This window comes from Corvus moneduloides, chromosome 6 (assembly GCF_009650955.1).
Source record: "Corvus moneduloides isolate bCorMon1 chromosome 6, bCorMon1.pri, whole genome shotgun sequence".
Lineage (NCBI taxonomy): Eukaryota > Metazoa > Chordata > Aves > Passeriformes > Corvidae > Corvus > Corvus moneduloides.
The window spans coordinates 15554090-15570212 of NC_045481.1; the positions used below are offsets into that span (position 1 = coordinate 15554090).

General features: G+C 40.0%; 1 protein-coding gene across 3 annotated transcripts in view; it reads left to right on the top strand.

Moving 5' to 3' along the window:
* The first annotated feature begins 68 nt into the window (after positions 1-68).
* BTBD7 (BTB domain containing 7) overlaps positions 69-16123 on the top strand; it is a 56287-nt gene continuing 40232 nt past the window's right edge. For 2 of the 3 annotated variants that reach the window (XM_032112767.1, XM_032112768.1), the window contains exon 1: positions 70-182. The gene's annotated coding sequence lies outside the window, so the exon portion shown is untranslated. Of the gene's footprint in view, positions 183-16123 lie in introns of all 3 variants that reach the window. The other variant, XM_032112766.1, reaches the window with a different exon arrangement.

Consider the following 16123-nt stretch of genomic DNA (forward strand, 5'->3'; position numbering starts at 1 on the left):
CCCCGCCCTCCCGGACCACGTGGCTCGCGCGCCGCAGCGCCGCCGCTGCGCAGGCGCCGTGCGCTCTCCGGCTGCCCGGCCGAGCCTGGAGCTCGGGATCAAAATGGCGGCGGCCGGAGCGGGGCCGGGCGGGAGCGGGCGGCGCTGAGCGGGAGGATGGCGGCGGCGAGCGGCTGCCGGAGGTGAGGCAGCGAGGGGAGCCGGGCTGGGAGGGGGACGGGGGCTTGGTGTTACGGCGGCGGAGGGGAGGGGGCAAGACCGTCGACGCCCCCACGGCGGGGCTCAGTGCGCGCCCCGCCGGGCCGGCTGCGGGCAGCTCGTCCCGCCGCGCCGCTCCCAGCCCGCAGCGCTCCGCCGTGGGAAGGAGCCTTGCTCCCCGTGCCGCTCCCCGGCCCGCAAGGTCCGCGGTCCGGAGCGCTGGCAGCGGCCTCGGCTGTGCCTGCACGCGCTGTCGGGTCTTGTCTCTCTCCCTCCCTCTCTCCCTCCTTCTCTCCCTTCCGCCCCGGCGCAGCTCCTCGCGGAGCCCGGGAGAGGTGCTTGAAGCCGTCTCCCGCAGGAGCCGGTGCGGGGCTCGTGCTCCCGCAGCTGCGGAGCTCCGCCCGTGTGGGGCCGGTGCGAGAGCGGCCGCGCTCGCCCGCCGTGGCTGCGGGGCTGCCGCCGGTGCCGGTCAGCCCGTCCCGTGACGGTGCCTGTGGCCCGCAGATTGCTGCTGCCCCCGGACAGGTGGGGTTTTGTCCCGCTCCTCTCTGTACGGGTGTTACTGCGGTGTTCCTGGAGAAACTTGGAGAGCTTTGTAGGTGATGTGTTCGCTTGTGCCTCTGGAATATTCCTGCTGCCAGTGGGATAAGTGGTTTTCTGTTGGTTCGTGTTTCTACTTGCTCTTCTCCGCCATCCCATTTGAGGCCGTTGGGTGAAAGATGACACACATGTCGAGTGCTAACATAAAATACGACGGTAGGATAATAAAATACGTGTTGATGCAATGATAGTTTGTGTGAGAATTTACCTTAGGCAGTGTAGCATCGCTTGAGGCTTTGCTTCAAACCAGTGTAATATAATAACAAATTTAAAGTGTTTGGCAGATATACCATTGCGATGTAATCACCTCAGGTTTTACCACATCTTGTATGCTCTGTTTTCATTTAGAAATAGAGAAAATAAAACCTGAAGCTCAAATAAAAAATTTTTAAACCTCATAACTCATGTTGATGCACTGAAAAGCTTGAGGAGTTAAAGCTTTACTCTGTTTGAAAGATCTTAGGGAAGAGGATGAGTCTTCTAAACTTCTCCTTTATTGTTTCAGATATTTCATTTTAGTTCTGTGTTAGTATCCTTCACACAGGGTGGTGCAGGGAGGGAATTCCTTCTTAGATTCTTCTTGACTTGAACCTTTTGCTTAAGAATTCAATGAAAATATTTTTTCCTCCATCCCTTCTTGACTAAGAGTCTGCTACCAATGTACCAAAAATAATTCTGTAGGTATTATTTATGAGGAGGTGGAACAGAAGTCTTTTAGTAACATACAGATTCTGTGGACCGTGATGTTTACAAGGCAAGGTCTGAGTGCTTATTATGTAGAGTATTTGGATGAAGATAATGTATTGAGAAGGTATGGATTGTGATGTTTTCTCCCTTTTTGGAGTAATTTATCAACTAGATAACTAGTCTTAGTTGATTGACCAAGGCATAATTGAGTCATTTAAGAACTTGCTACTTTGCTGTGTCAAATAATGTCCTGTAAACAGTACTATCTGTTTGTGCTTATATGTAAACATGTGATGAATGTCTCTGTAAATCAAGCTTGTATCTTAAGTTACAACACAAAGCTGCCAGTTGCTCACTGGTTTTTATTTAGTGCTGAAGTTAGACTTGCATAGTTGGCCTGCACACAGGTAATCTTGGAAATGGAGTTCAGTGTTTTGTGTCAAATGTACAGCCAGTGTTTGTTTTTGTTCATTGGAGATGAAAACAGCTGTTGAACCCTTTGTATTTCAGCTCAGCTGCACTCAGCATTGTTTTACTTGCTTTCAGACTTTAGCCAATGTATAAATGGGTTTGACATTCTAGTCTAGTTTGTATGCTTAAACATACAAGGAGCACAGTCACAAGTTGTCTTGGTTCATTTACTGCGGCGTTGTTGTAATTGTTGCCATTATAAAAATCCTTACCTCTTACAGTAGTGAATTCTCTTCATATGTCCAGATTCCCTTGCTGAGTCATAGATACAGTGGTGGTGTAATGCTTATAGCTGGTGTGGACTGATTTGCAAAGACTCAGACATGAAAGAATAGAATTACTTTTATAAGCTCTTCTGGAAGACTTGCATGGATTTGTTGTAGTGATTTTTAAATATTTTTTCCCCTCTTAATTTTCAAGCTTGTCTGAGAAGCTCCAAACTTTGTGTTGTGAAGCTATGTTACTCATTGTTAAATTAGAGTAGAATGTGCTGCCTTTGCAGCCAGCTCTTTGAATTTAATTCAGTGGAACTGCCAGAGCTTGATGAATTAACAACAAAATATTGAGTCTTCATTTTGAAAGCGGCCTTTCAAAGTTGCTGCATACATGGTGTCAAGTTTACAGATTAATTGTCACTGATGATAATTAATCTCCAGGTTTGTTGGGGACAAATTTTAGGCTTGGACTATGTCTTCCTCTGTCTTATTAGCAAGCTGCATTGGTGATGTGGTGTCTTGGGGTCCTGCACAAGGCCGTAGGAGGAGGTAACACTAACCCTGCTTGCTCCTCTTCCACCCTGATGCTTGTTTGGTCTTGATATACCAGACCACATGCAAGAAGAGTGAGTTTATTCTGATGTCTTGGGCATGCTGTGGTGACCAAGATAGTTGTGGCTGACTGCCTTTCAGAGGCAAACAGTAAGATGAATGTAAACATCCTATGGACATATTGATGGACTGCATGTAGTTCACACTAATCAATAAATAGATCTATAGGGAAACTGTGAGATTGAACTAAGAAAGAAATAACTATGTTCTTAACGAGACTGATGAGAATCTGCTCTTACAGCAAATCTTGACAGAGAACTGCAAGTTTGAATATTAACTCTAAATTTCTTTTTGTTTGTTTGCTTTTTCTTAACGTATTTACATGGCTTTTGAGTTCTGTTACCGCATCAATGGTTTTTCCCATTTTTTCACACTAGTCTGGAAATTCAATGCGCAACTTTATTGTACATGCAGTGGAGACCAGGAATCCTAGTTCAGATGTATTAGGTGAGCTTCCAGTGGGTCATCTAGCTATTGCTTTATTTCATTTCCCAGGTTCTTTGAAGGATAAGTCTTGTCAGTGTATCCTTAAATCTTTGGACAGAAGCTGTTGTGGATTTTTAGAATGCTCTTTCCTATGTTGGCTTACCAGTATGCCTGAACTATAAGAAGGGACTGCAGATGCAACATTTGATTCTAGTCTTGCATTTTACACCCATATAGGCTGTTCTGCATGTCTCCCAAGAAGGATACCATCAGTAATGATGCTTTCTGTGTGATGAATGGATGCTAAGAGATCTGAAATTGTTATTACCATAATTATATTTTGGTTTATTTCAATTATTAAACTGTACTTATCTCAACCCACGAGTTTTACTGCATTGTTTTTTCTTCGCCTTCTGGTTCTGTTCCCTATCCCACTGGCAGGGGAAACCCACAACAGTAAGGATGCCTGTGAGGTTCTTGATAGATGCTTAGTAGCAAAATTGGTTTAAATACTTTAAGTCCACAGCTGCTTTTCCTTACTTCCTGTACAGTCCCCTCAGCTGTGTTGGTAGGGCTGTTTACATGGCTTCACTCTGAAACATTCAGGAAGTTGATCTGTCTGAAAAATAAACCACTAAAGCACAAAATAACTTTATATCAGATCCTTCTTCTGGGTCATCACATTGCTGTAGAAAGTCTGTTTGCTAGCACAGTGTAGAGGCGAGGCCAGGGAGGTTGCCTCATGTGTTGGATTCAAGTACATACCTAACTATATACTTAGTTAAATTTAAATCTGATTTGTTTGCTCCATTGTGTGCAGGTGTTGTGCAAGCTTACACCAAACACTACTGAATGTGTACTTTAACTACTGGTGTCCTTGCAGACAAGTCCAGCTTGTTGGGGGTTTTCCATCATCAGTGGATTTAAACTGGTTATTTAGATGTTTGAGTGCTAAAACATGCAAGAAAAAATAACAGCAGTCAAAAGTGATTAAGAAGAAACTTTCAGTAAAGTGTGGTGGTGTAGAGTTTCGGGCAACATCTTCCTAAATCAGTTTGTTTCAGAAGTATCTTCTAGTGATCTTATTTTGGTTTTCGATCTCAGCATTCTTGTGTGAGCTGTTACCTGTATAACTGACTGATCATTTTCTACATCCTATTTGATCTTTGTCCTCAAATTTTGTCTGAATTCAGTGGTCATTCATACTGTATATTGTTTGTGGCACTCAAATGTCATTGTCTTTTCAGTTCTTCCTGTATTAGAAAGACTGGATTTTTTGTATTCATCCTTGCTTTTCTTTCATATCATATCCTGTTTCCAACCAACTGTAGTAAATTGTAAAGGGTAGAATTTAATTTTTTTAAATCCCTTTTTTAAGAATATCTTTCTAGTGCTGCTGTTACTGTGATTCCCCATATTGTTAAAGAGCCTTTTTATTTCTACTCTGTCCTCTTTCTTTTACAGGATCATTTCAGTATGGTAACTTGCAGCTTTTAAGATTAATTTCTTTTTCCTGTCATTCTCCATCACTTCTGATCTTCAGTGTTACCTAATGGGAAGTGCTTCGGAGAGAGATCAAGCTTGTTAATGATATGCAAGATTCCTCTAATTTGGAAACTTTGTCCAAGATCTGTTAAAACCCAGTTTCAGGATAACTAGGAGGACACTTTACCGTTCTGCTGATGGTAACGATGGCTAAACTCGAAGGAGTTGATGGAAACAGTAATGTAATAAGTGACTGCTGCTTGGTGCTTTAGTTGGTTGTGTTATTTTGTGACCCAGAACTTGCAGAAGCTCTGTGTGATCAGTAGAGCTGCAAAATGTATCTGTGTGTGCTTGCCTGTGTATTTTAAACTGCAGTTTGGGTGAGAGAAGACTGTTCTCATAGTCTGCTGCTGAGATTTTAATCAAGATTTCATATACAAAGAACAAGAATACCAGTGTCTTGTGAAGGCATCCAACATGAGTCAAATTTTATACCTATTTATATGAAAATTGAAGTATTTTTTGAGTGACCAAGTAGATTACGTTGCATTAATGAAAAATTGAAGTGCTGCTTTACTTATCATCTGCTACTCCAAATCTCTGTACTGCAATGAAGTATATAAAACACTTCTGTAAATGGGTAGGTTATTTTAAGTGCTTTAAAAATAATCAGTATGAGTGACAAAAGTTCCTTTTCATACTTTTTTTCTCCTGACCCCAATATTAGAAATGCTGCTTGAGAGCTGATTAAAAGCATTTTAACATAGCAAATACAATCAGAATGCAACAAGAGAGTAGTTTGTTGACTGGTGCTCCCTTATTCTTTGATCTCTTTCGATCTTCTGCTTTAGCTTTTTTCAAATGATGATTCTTGATGTAAAGGTGGGGGAGAAGTGGTTCTTTGACTATTAGAACTGGGTTTGCTGTGGATTTGGTGATTTTTTTGACTTTGTCTAGGAAGATGTCTTATTTAAAGCCTTCCTGCTGCTATGATAATTACAGTGCTTATCCACTTAAATTCTGCAGTGTGTAAGATGAGGTTGTGCTGAAGTACTTTTTATATGTGAGGCCATTTAGAGGGTTTTTCTCGTGTACCCAGATGTCTGTCTTAAAATACATAAATGGCTAACAACCTCTGAAGCTGCTTGTGATACTTAACTGAATGACCAGAAGATTTCATCATGAAGAAGGAAGGAGTGCGGGCATATACACAGTGCAATTTTGTATTAACCATTTAAGAAAACCCCAGCAAATCCCAGACTAATGAAGCATGTGACTATATTAAAGACTGATGTCTTGTACCTTGGCTCATCCTGTACTGGGCATCTCAATTTCAGACATCTTGAGAGATGAAATGAAATACGTATAAAATGTCTAGAATGCAGGTAGAGTAGATAATGTTAATAGGTTCATGGATTTCTTTAAAGTCATTCTGGTAGTGACTGCTACTCTCTGAAATAGATCAAATTGCTTATTACCATCATTTTAAGTTGAAAATACCTTTGCCAGTCTGTAATGAGGTACTTGTAGGAAGTCTTTGAAATTGTTTTTTTACTATACTACAGAGACAAGCAATGTAGAAGAATGCTGAGTTGACAAAATGCATGCTGGAGACGGGAAGCTTTGTGTTTATCAGTGTAGTGATGGCCTTGGTACTGAACGAGGGATAAGCTAAGCTGTGTCAGTACTGAAAGGCAACAGTTGTTACTAGTGAGCTGGATGCAAGCACCATAATTTCTACAGAGGAATGTGTATGACAGCATGAGGTGCTACTCAGTGTCCATGTGAGCCCCTCCACACTTTCAGTGTATCAAGTATCTCCATCTTTTCTGCAGTTTATTTTCATGATTAGCTTATCTAAATTTTGGGTAAGCATGTGTGTTTACTGCTTTAAATTCTCAATCCCAGCTTGGGTGATTGTTTTGGTTTTTGGAGGTTTTTTGTATAGCCAAAGATAATATTTAAGAGAATAATTTGATGTATCCTTTTTTAAAAATACATTAAAAGGTACATTATTTGGGTCAAAAAGTACCTCCTGCATCTTATTTGGTCATTAAAATCAATGTAGGGTTTAGTCTTCCATTAAGCACTTCTGGAAATGTGCAGTTGGACTTGAAATGCCAAAATACCCATCTAACATAGTAAGGTTAACATACAGTATAAGACCCGTCTAATAGTATTTTGTAGTTCTAGGCACAGATCTGATGACCCGGTAACCTCTGGTAAAGTGACTCTTATATGTATTTCTGCACTGCATCAAAGCTGCTTGTCTTTAACTGCATTTGACCAAAGTCTTTGATGTTGTAACCTGGACAGTTACTACTTGAAGTTGGTCTTAAAGCTTAAATTACATGTCTTCTGAAAATGATGTTAATCAGAAGTACAATCTTAATACAAACTTTCTAAAATATCTGTTCATACTACTCAGGGCTTTTCCACTGCAAGTAAAACAAAATTCCCTTTGTCTTTTTCTAAGTTTCTCAAGACATTTGAATTTCTCTGCTGAGAATATCTGAAGTAATTTTGTTACTGCATAATTTCTCAGTTAATTATTGGCTCAAAGTCTCCCATTTGGATTAACAGACTTGGAAGAATCAAAGGAGGTTTGGGAAGTAGAGCACAGGCTGGCAAAGTTTCTGAACTTTGCGCTTTCTTCGAATGTGAAGGAATAGTGGTATCAAGGACAGTTGTGGGTAAGAGAGAAAGATGAACAAATATTGGTCTAAAATTACATTAGGAGCAATGGGATTCTTTAATGGAGTTAGTAATTAGTACAATGCAACAGACTTTTGCTTTCCTTCTGAAAGTTTTGTTTGATTTCTTTGAAAAATCTATTTATTTTTTTAATAATCTGGGGCATCTGAAAAGCTTCAGTCTTGTGGGGGGAGAAGGAGGAGTTAAGGCACATCAACAGTCTGCTCAAAGGGCAGATCTACCTTAGCAGATAGTTAAGCAGAAAACCACCCCATAAGCTTTTCTAACTCAGCAGCCTTCAAAAGTCTGCCGTCATGAGTTATGTGTAGATGTTGCTGAATTAATTAAATTAAATGTGTACATGATTGGTGCCTCTGTTTTCAGAAACAACATGTTATCTCAACATGTGTGATGCTCTTTTGACTGTTCTGTAAGACTTGCATATTCATGTTACAGGACAAAAAAAATGCTTTGGAAGTGCAGAGAGCTTGTTGCAGGAAATGTGGAAGACATAACTTCCTTTTCTTGCCAAGGGGAAAATGTAAACAAAGCTCCAACTTAATTGTAGGCTAAGTACTAGTCTGGTTTTCTGACTAAGCCCTTCCTTAATTGATTTCTTTTATCATTGAGAAAGTGTATTTTCTGAAATGAATTCCTGTAGTTTTGGGCAGGACACACCTTAAAGTTTATGAGCATTTAGTTCTTGCTACGCTTTCATGGAATCTAAATGTAGGTATTCATGAAGGTAACTACTGAAACTGAAGTTACTGGTGTAACTTTTGAGGGGAAGTATTGCAATATTGATGTATTTTGCTACTATCTTCAAAATGGCTGAAATCTTTGAAGTATATGGCATAGAAAGATTTCTTGGCGTCAGATGTTATGATATAAATATTAGTTGGTGAAGTCAGTTTGGCTCTTAAAATTTTCTCCTGAAGTTAATGAATTTAAATTAGCCATGCAGAAGAGTCCAATCAAAGGAGACATCTTTCAAATGTGTATGTTTTAAAGTAACTGTTAAAATCTTAGTATATACAGATAATAATTGATTAATATGAACATGTATAAAATCATCATTCTTGGGGGGGGGGGGGGGGGGGGGGAGTTGTCTTAAAAGCACCTAAATACAAGAAAAATGTTCTGTGGGTTTGACCAGGAATTTCACCCTTGCTCAGGGAGGCAGCAGTGCATAACCAGTTTACATGGTCTCAGATAAGTCAATTGTTGTATAAATACTAGGTACAATGAATTTTACAATTTGGTTGTGTATTACTTCTTGCAGCAGTGAGCAGAATAGTCTTGGGAGTGACTGTGGCTATTGGGAGACAAGGGGAAGATGTGAGTGTCGACAAGATATGAGTGTCACTCTGGGCCAGGCCAGAGCGACTTGAAGAGTCACTCAGGGAGAACAGAAAGGATGGCTACAGGGGTATAGTTTTGTGGAGTTGTGAGGCAGTCTAATAGGAATAGTCTTCTCTCTTCATATTCAGAGCTGTGGCATCCTGTTCCAGTTTTAGCTGCCTGTCAGACAAATCTTCTAGAGTTCCCTCTCCCTGTCTGTTACCTGCCTCTCTCTACAGCAGTGGGGTATGGATCAGCCATTTGAAATTATTTGGTTTGTGATCATATAATCTCTGTATGTAGTGTGAGGGGAAGCAAGAAAACCCCTTGGGATGATGGAGTGTGAGGGGAAAGTACAGTTCCCTGTTAGTTTGACTTCAGTGGTGGTGTCAGATCACGCTGATGTAGCTGTGATGAGCTGACAGGCAGTGAGTCCGGCATGCAGTTAGCTTCTCCCTGTCAGAGGAGGAGTTCACTAGATTGAGGGGAATATATTAAAATTCGCATAGGCTTGGCCTTATATTTTTTCCCTGTATGAGTAATACCTAGATGCATATATTCTGGCACTGCAAATTTAAAATTCTCCAAGCATTCAAAAAAGCAAAAATGGACCCCACGGACCTCTTTAGCAGTGATGACAGCTATGTGAAGCGTTGTTAACCGAGGGAGGAACAAACTGCACAAATACAGAGGAAAGTAAGTGCAGGCCAAAGAAGCAGCCATCAACCAGCTAGATACAGGGAGCACTGAAATGGTGAATCCTAGCAGTAGTTTCTGCTGTCTAAATTGCCTTTTTCTGCTAGGACTGCCCTTGCTTTGCAGATGATTTTTCCTACTGTTAATTTTTTAAGAGCTATGGAGAAGAAAAAGCATATTGCAAAAGTGGTCTTGTAGCTGCCCACTTGAAGTAAGATGTTTTCATTGAAAGTGGTAGTTGGCTGAATGAAGATAGAGGCAGTGCTGTACTCGGGCAGCACCAAAGGATCAACTGAAAACAAACACGGTCCTCAGGACTTAGGTGGCTTTCCAAATGTCTTCTACAATGAAGGGGTACAGCTCTCCTGCAGGAATGGGTGCACGGGGACTGGGAATGTTTATTTTTTGAAGACTGTGTCAACTGGGTATTAGTCAAACTGCATGTCATGTTTGATTGTGGGGAGCAAAGTAACCTTGCTGTTCTTCCTTCTCTGTGGCGACCTTTGGGTTCCTTGAGCCATTTGGTAAACTGGTGCAGGGAGCTAACTACACTGGAGAGAAAAAAATCTCACCGAAGAGAATACCTGTGTTTAGTTGCTGACACAATGGAGGAGCTTTGGGGACATGCTGGTGGTAGCTGCAGCGAGCACTGGAGCTGAGGAAATGTGCATGGGACCACAGTATTGGTGAACCAACTTGGGTTTGTATACACCAAATAATGCATTTTAAATCCAGATTGCAATTGTGTTTTGGTTGGATGCAAGACTTGTGGCTTACTGTTAAAAGTATTCAAACTGTAGCTGTAGTGAGTCCATTTTATGGCTGTAACTTAATGCTTTCTTCAATGAGGAAAATCACTATTTTTTCAATAAAATTCCTGATGTCTCATGAAATGACTGGACTAGATTGCCTGTTGAGTTCTTTACCACACCTTTTCATGTTCCACCTTCCAGTTTTTCTATTGTTTATAGATGTACCTATTAGTGTTAAATGTGTAAGAAATGATGCTAGCAACCAATACTTCGGACTTATTATATTGAAGAAGAAAGGCTGAATGGGTGAAAATGCTGTTGTGCGATGACAAAAGGATGCAGAGAGGATGATGTACAGAAGTAAAGGAATGGTGGTGTATTAAGGCCTGGCGTGTAGGGAAAATTGTTTTGGATATGTGGCACTTTTGAGCCACAGGCAGGGGTTTCAGTGGAAAGAGATGAGCTGTGTATTGTTACCAAGCATCTTGGAAGCTTGTGTATAAAGGAAGAGTATTGTACAGAAACACTGTAGTCATGAAGTATGATGTTCCAAGCAACAGAAATACCACAAGATGTTGTTACTGATACAATGACTGGCTGGCAGGGTGAGGAGTTGATTGCAGCCAAATTAAGATAGAAGTAATTTTTCATCTGATCTATTAAAAGAGGCCACCCATATGAGAAAGCTGATCAGTATGTGGGTCCAAAACTTTTTAGTCTGCTTTGATGTTGGAGCTATTGATGTGAAAACCCCAAGCAGTGTCATCACCAGAGATGACTCAGGCTGTGGAAGTTAATAAGGGAACTAAAGCTGAGTGATCAAAAGGTTGCTTTTTTGAAGATAAGTTGAAAATAGTAAGTCATAAGATAGGATGGATGCTGCTTGCCTACTTATGTAGGTACAGAGCACAGTGTCTGGGATTGTCCTACCAGAGACTCTAATGCACTCTCAGAGGAAGCATGTTCAGAGAGGAAGTGTGAATGCAACTGTGCAGTGAATTTACAAGCACTGTTGTGTCCAGGAAGCTCCGACATCCTCATTCAGAGTAAATGGCTTTCTGTGAAATCATTGGGCCTGGAAAAAAGGGAAAATGTTTCCAGTAAAAGGAAACTGTAGGGTATATGGATCTTCCATATGACTGGGGTTTGAGCCAAGATTTTCCCATTGTAGTAGATTTGTTAATTGAAAACAGGATTTTGTGTTGTGGTTGGGTCGCAGCTTGAGCAAGAGGAAGAATTCCCTTTCTTAATGAGACAGGGATCTTTGGGGGACGCTCTCAGACTAAATAGAATACAATTCCATGGGGAGGGAAGACTGCAGAGTTGAAAGACTGCTTGCCCTCTTCCAGAAGAAGCAGTAATCCTGTTGACAGATGAAGGGTACTGGGATATGAAGCCCATGAAATAAGCTGTAAAAAGGTGGTAGAGCTTCATGTGGAAGGTTATTACTTCTGCTCCACTTTAGCCTTTTCCAGAGGGGGAAAAGGAACAGGTGACTAAGGGTATTGCTGCAATCATGGACAGTCGGTATCTGGAGGCACACTGATGAGGGCAGTGGTCTTACCAGACTGGTGTTTGACCTCAGTATCCAAAGCAGAATGTAGCTGAAATCTCTATGAGTTAGGTCACTGCCTGACAAGACAATTAAGTGTTGGTCTGAACTTTGATGGGAAAAGAAAAAGCAGACTACTTTAAAAAAAAAAAAGTCTGATCCTTTTTCTGAGGTACTTTTCATGTTATTTGGAAGTTCCTTTTTCTGTGTTAAACAACTGATGCGTTCATATATCTGAACCAAAGAATATTTGCTGTTCTTAAGAAACAAAAGCATGTGGGTGATTTTTGCTCAGAAGAGGCCTTTTGAAACACATTTAGACTCCTCAAAATTTATCACAGTATGTCAAACTATGTTGCAATTACTCTAGATTGGCTAAAATTAATTATCCTCATTTTCCTGTAAATGGATATATTCATACCTAATTACTCTGTTCAGTGATATTGATAAAGATTTGGTGGATAGGATTTCTCTGATTTTCTTACAAAGTAGATTTAATGATGTTTTGCATTGAAATCAGATAATGTTCCTTTCAAGTTAACTTGTGAAAAAATGGAAAGTCATTGAAGAATACATGTTGTCATTTCACTTCAGGAGAGTCCTAGAGGGCAATAAATGAGTTCTTGCTCATTTGGCTGAAAGAAGTGTTTTGAATTCATCTTCAGGAACATTAGTTAAGTCTTTCATGTGAATGTTATCAATCAGAATAGACTTTTGGTAAATTAGTGTGTTTTTGCAACCAGCTGGAAGGATCACTGACATAGAGAGATGAAAATTTGTTCGCCAGTGTATGAAGACATTTAAGTTGCTTGGGAGGAACAACCTATTCCGTGCAGGATTGTGCTGCTGTAATTCAGTTAGTCTCTGTGTGCTTTGTGTGTTTGAATTTTTTAGCTGCTGGAATTTTTTATATTTAGAGGAATATAAATATGTTGATGTCCCCTGCCTCCACACTGCTGATAGTGATTTGACCTGTCACTCCCTGTTAATGACATTATTTAATTACTTCTAGGATGTGACATGTTCACATCGTACTTGGAATTGCTTTGCTGATCATGAGAAATCCTACTATGAGCACTATTTGCAAAGACAGCATTGAAAAGAGGTTATATTCCTGTGAGTTCTGTGGGGTTTTTTTAACTGTTAAAATGCTGCTTAGTGTTTTCAGTTTCTGGAGTGTGCATATCTTCAAGACCGCACACCTTTGTGCTCTATTTGAGCATAGTTCTTTTAACTTTAACTCTGATTCCTCAGAGAAAAGGTTGAAAATCAGTACAGGTTGTTTCTTGGTGGGTTTTCCCCACTAAAACTCAGTCCTATGATTCTCAACAAATCTAGAAATAAAAAGCTAGGACTGTTGTGGTGTTTTTATCACCTCCATTTTGAAAGAACTTCTTCATGGAGAAGCATACTACTTCATGGAAGAGAAAATGCTGTACATTTCATGCTTAACTATAAGAAAGGGTTCTTTGTGATGGCTGGAACACAGGATTCTCAGCAAAGCACTGAGTAATGCAGTCACTTTCGTAATCTAGTTATAGCTGCTTTTCCTTGCCCTCTTGAGCTGGTAACTGCTGATGTGGCTTAAGTTCTGGTGTTTTGCTTATTGGGTTTTTCTTTCTTTCCAATGCATTAAATAATGAAATAACACAGATTTATTATCCCATGTCATAAAGAGCATTATCCATTCCTTATTTTTGTATGGAACTAATCCAAACCACAACCTTTCAGCTGTTTCAGTTGCATCTTGGTATTGTATCATCCAGTTAATTTTGAATAATGATAAAGGTTGATTGCTTGACTAGATTATAAAAAGGAGTCAGAATAGGCTTTGCATGGATTTGCATGTGTGTCAGGCTGCATAATCAGCTGAGCCTTCAAATTTCAGTTGTTTCCTTTGAACAGAAAATTACTTGCCAGTTACACAATTTCTTTCCAATACTCTGTCCCATAGGCATTCAGTCCTTTAGCATGTATGCTTCCAAGACTGGAGGCTCTACCTCCACAAAATCTGAGACTGTGCTAGTGCCTCTGAGTCTTATTCATGGAAAAAGAGGAAGGTCAGGACAGGTAGTACTCAGTTCCCATCAGCTCCTCTTACTTGGAGAGCCACCTTCCAGTAGCATAGTAAGAAAAATGAGCTAGATACTAAATGCACATCTGAACAAGCAGTTGAAACTCCAGCCACAAGCAACTTCGTCTTCATTTTTGAGAGCTTGTGGCTTTGATGTTGCTGACTTGTAATTCCAGCAGTATACTGTGTAACAAGCAACACGGCCAGGGCTGGCTCTGGAAACTTCTCAGTGGATGGGAACTTTCTTCTGTCCTTCTGAGCATGGGATTGCTCCTGAATCACTTTCTGATGGCTCAGGACTCTGTATTGGTCACCAGACCACTGTTCTGCTGGAGGCAGGTTCAGGATGTTAAGGCAAGCTGGTGGGATGTATTTTGGGGATGATAGCAATGGTCCATTCTCACAAGTTCTATCTCTTTTAATTATTGATCCACCTAACTTCTATGGAAATAAGTTTGTCCTTGCTGAAATTTAGTTGATGTGTTTCCTTACTGGGGTTGGGGCTTTTTATTGCTGGATCTTGTCATCTCATCTTGCAGTACAGTTCTTCTTGTTACTTGAAATGAGCTGTTGGGGCAAAATAACATAGCATTTTTGGTCTGGATAAAAATCTAAGCAAACATGAGTAAGTTATTCTTGTGATGCTTGTGTTGTCATTTACGCATAGTAAATTAAAAACATGTTAGGTAAGATGAAAACCTGAAATACCATGTTGGTACAGGTATGTGCATGTACTTGATATAATTTCCTACTTTGGTTTTAGTATTATGCTATTGCATAATCCTATGGCAGCAACTCCAAAAGAAATACAAAGTTCTTAAAATTTTACAGGGGAAAAGTCAAATGCTTTTGGTCATAAAACATGTTGTAGCACTCCCTGCCTTGCCCTTTATATTAATTGGATCACAGTGAACTACAGGAAATTTTATGAAACGTTTGTATTGAATGATGATATAAACAAAGTGTCACTGTTACCCAAAGTCCATTCTGTACAGAGACTTTTGTTAAATCAAAATTCCCAGTCCAGGAATACCTGGCTGTCAGCCCAGATACCTCAGATGCACGTTGCCTTAGGTTCTTAGGATTTTAGGTGCAGTGTGACAAGAATTGGGAAGACTGAGAAATGTGTTTCAGGTTCTGAAACTTTTAACCAGGTTTGTGCTTATTTTAAATTCTTTTCTGAGTATCAGTATAATCTGAAAGTCACTTCTGTGCTGTTTTGTAGGATTTGGGGGTTTTAATTTTAGTTTCTATAGCTTCATTTCACATAACACACTCCATATACTCCTTCTGCAGTATAGGCTTTTCAAAACAAGCTTTGACATAGTTTAACTCTTTTCCTGTGTATGTTCAAAATGCATCTGTGCGTGCGTCACTGCTCTCAACGACTGTTTCAGTTGGTCAGCAGATGTTGAATTCAGTTTTGTTTTGGTAATGCTTACGTGGATGCATGCAGGCTTTTAATAAAAAGGAAAGAAAAAGTTCATCTGATGGTAGTTTTTAAAACAAACAAAATTCCATGGCTGTATTCTGAGGCTAAAATAAAGTTTAAAAATGCTTCAGATAAGCTGAAATAGGGAAGCTTTTGGTATGCAGGATAACTGTTGCAAGAAGAGACGAAATCTGTCTTTCCTTTTGCAGCTAAAAATCTAATTGTTTGTGGTTTGGAGTTTTTTTTTCATTTTTATATTCCTCTCCTGTTACAAGTGCCTTTCACTGTGGAGAAGGAGCATTCCTGACTTGGCATTTTTGCAGTAGCTGAGATGTATTGGCTAGACTCAGCTAGTTATATGCTAAACTAACTGGTGTTCAGGTAGGCTAGGTTTAATACAGAGGCTGAAGTGGATACTAGCATAACAAACCGAACAAAAAAAAAGCATCCAAATCCATGAGTGGTTCAAGTACACTTTGCTGTCAAAAGATGCAATCCTACTCTATTGCTTGTTTTCAGGTTCTTTCTTTTTCCACCTGTGAGAGTGCAAGTATTCATTTAATGTCTTAACAAACAAATTGAGTGACTAATGCTGTTTCAGCTTTTTGTTTAGGTTAGCTCTAATTTGGGTAAATTTATCTGATTCACAAAATACTTGGGACAGAACAAACAAGGTAGGAAAAGTTATGAGAATGAAGAGAAGAAGGCAGGGCATCCTCCAGGACAGAGTTCATCACTGGTGCTAGCTTAATTTTTTGGGAAATGCAACATGGGTTGTCTAAAATTTGTCTCGTAAAATTTGGTGATGTATTAAAAATACAAGAAATGTACTTTCAGTTGATACATGAGGTTAAGGACAGTAGTGGAACTACAGCTGTGGTCAGTTTT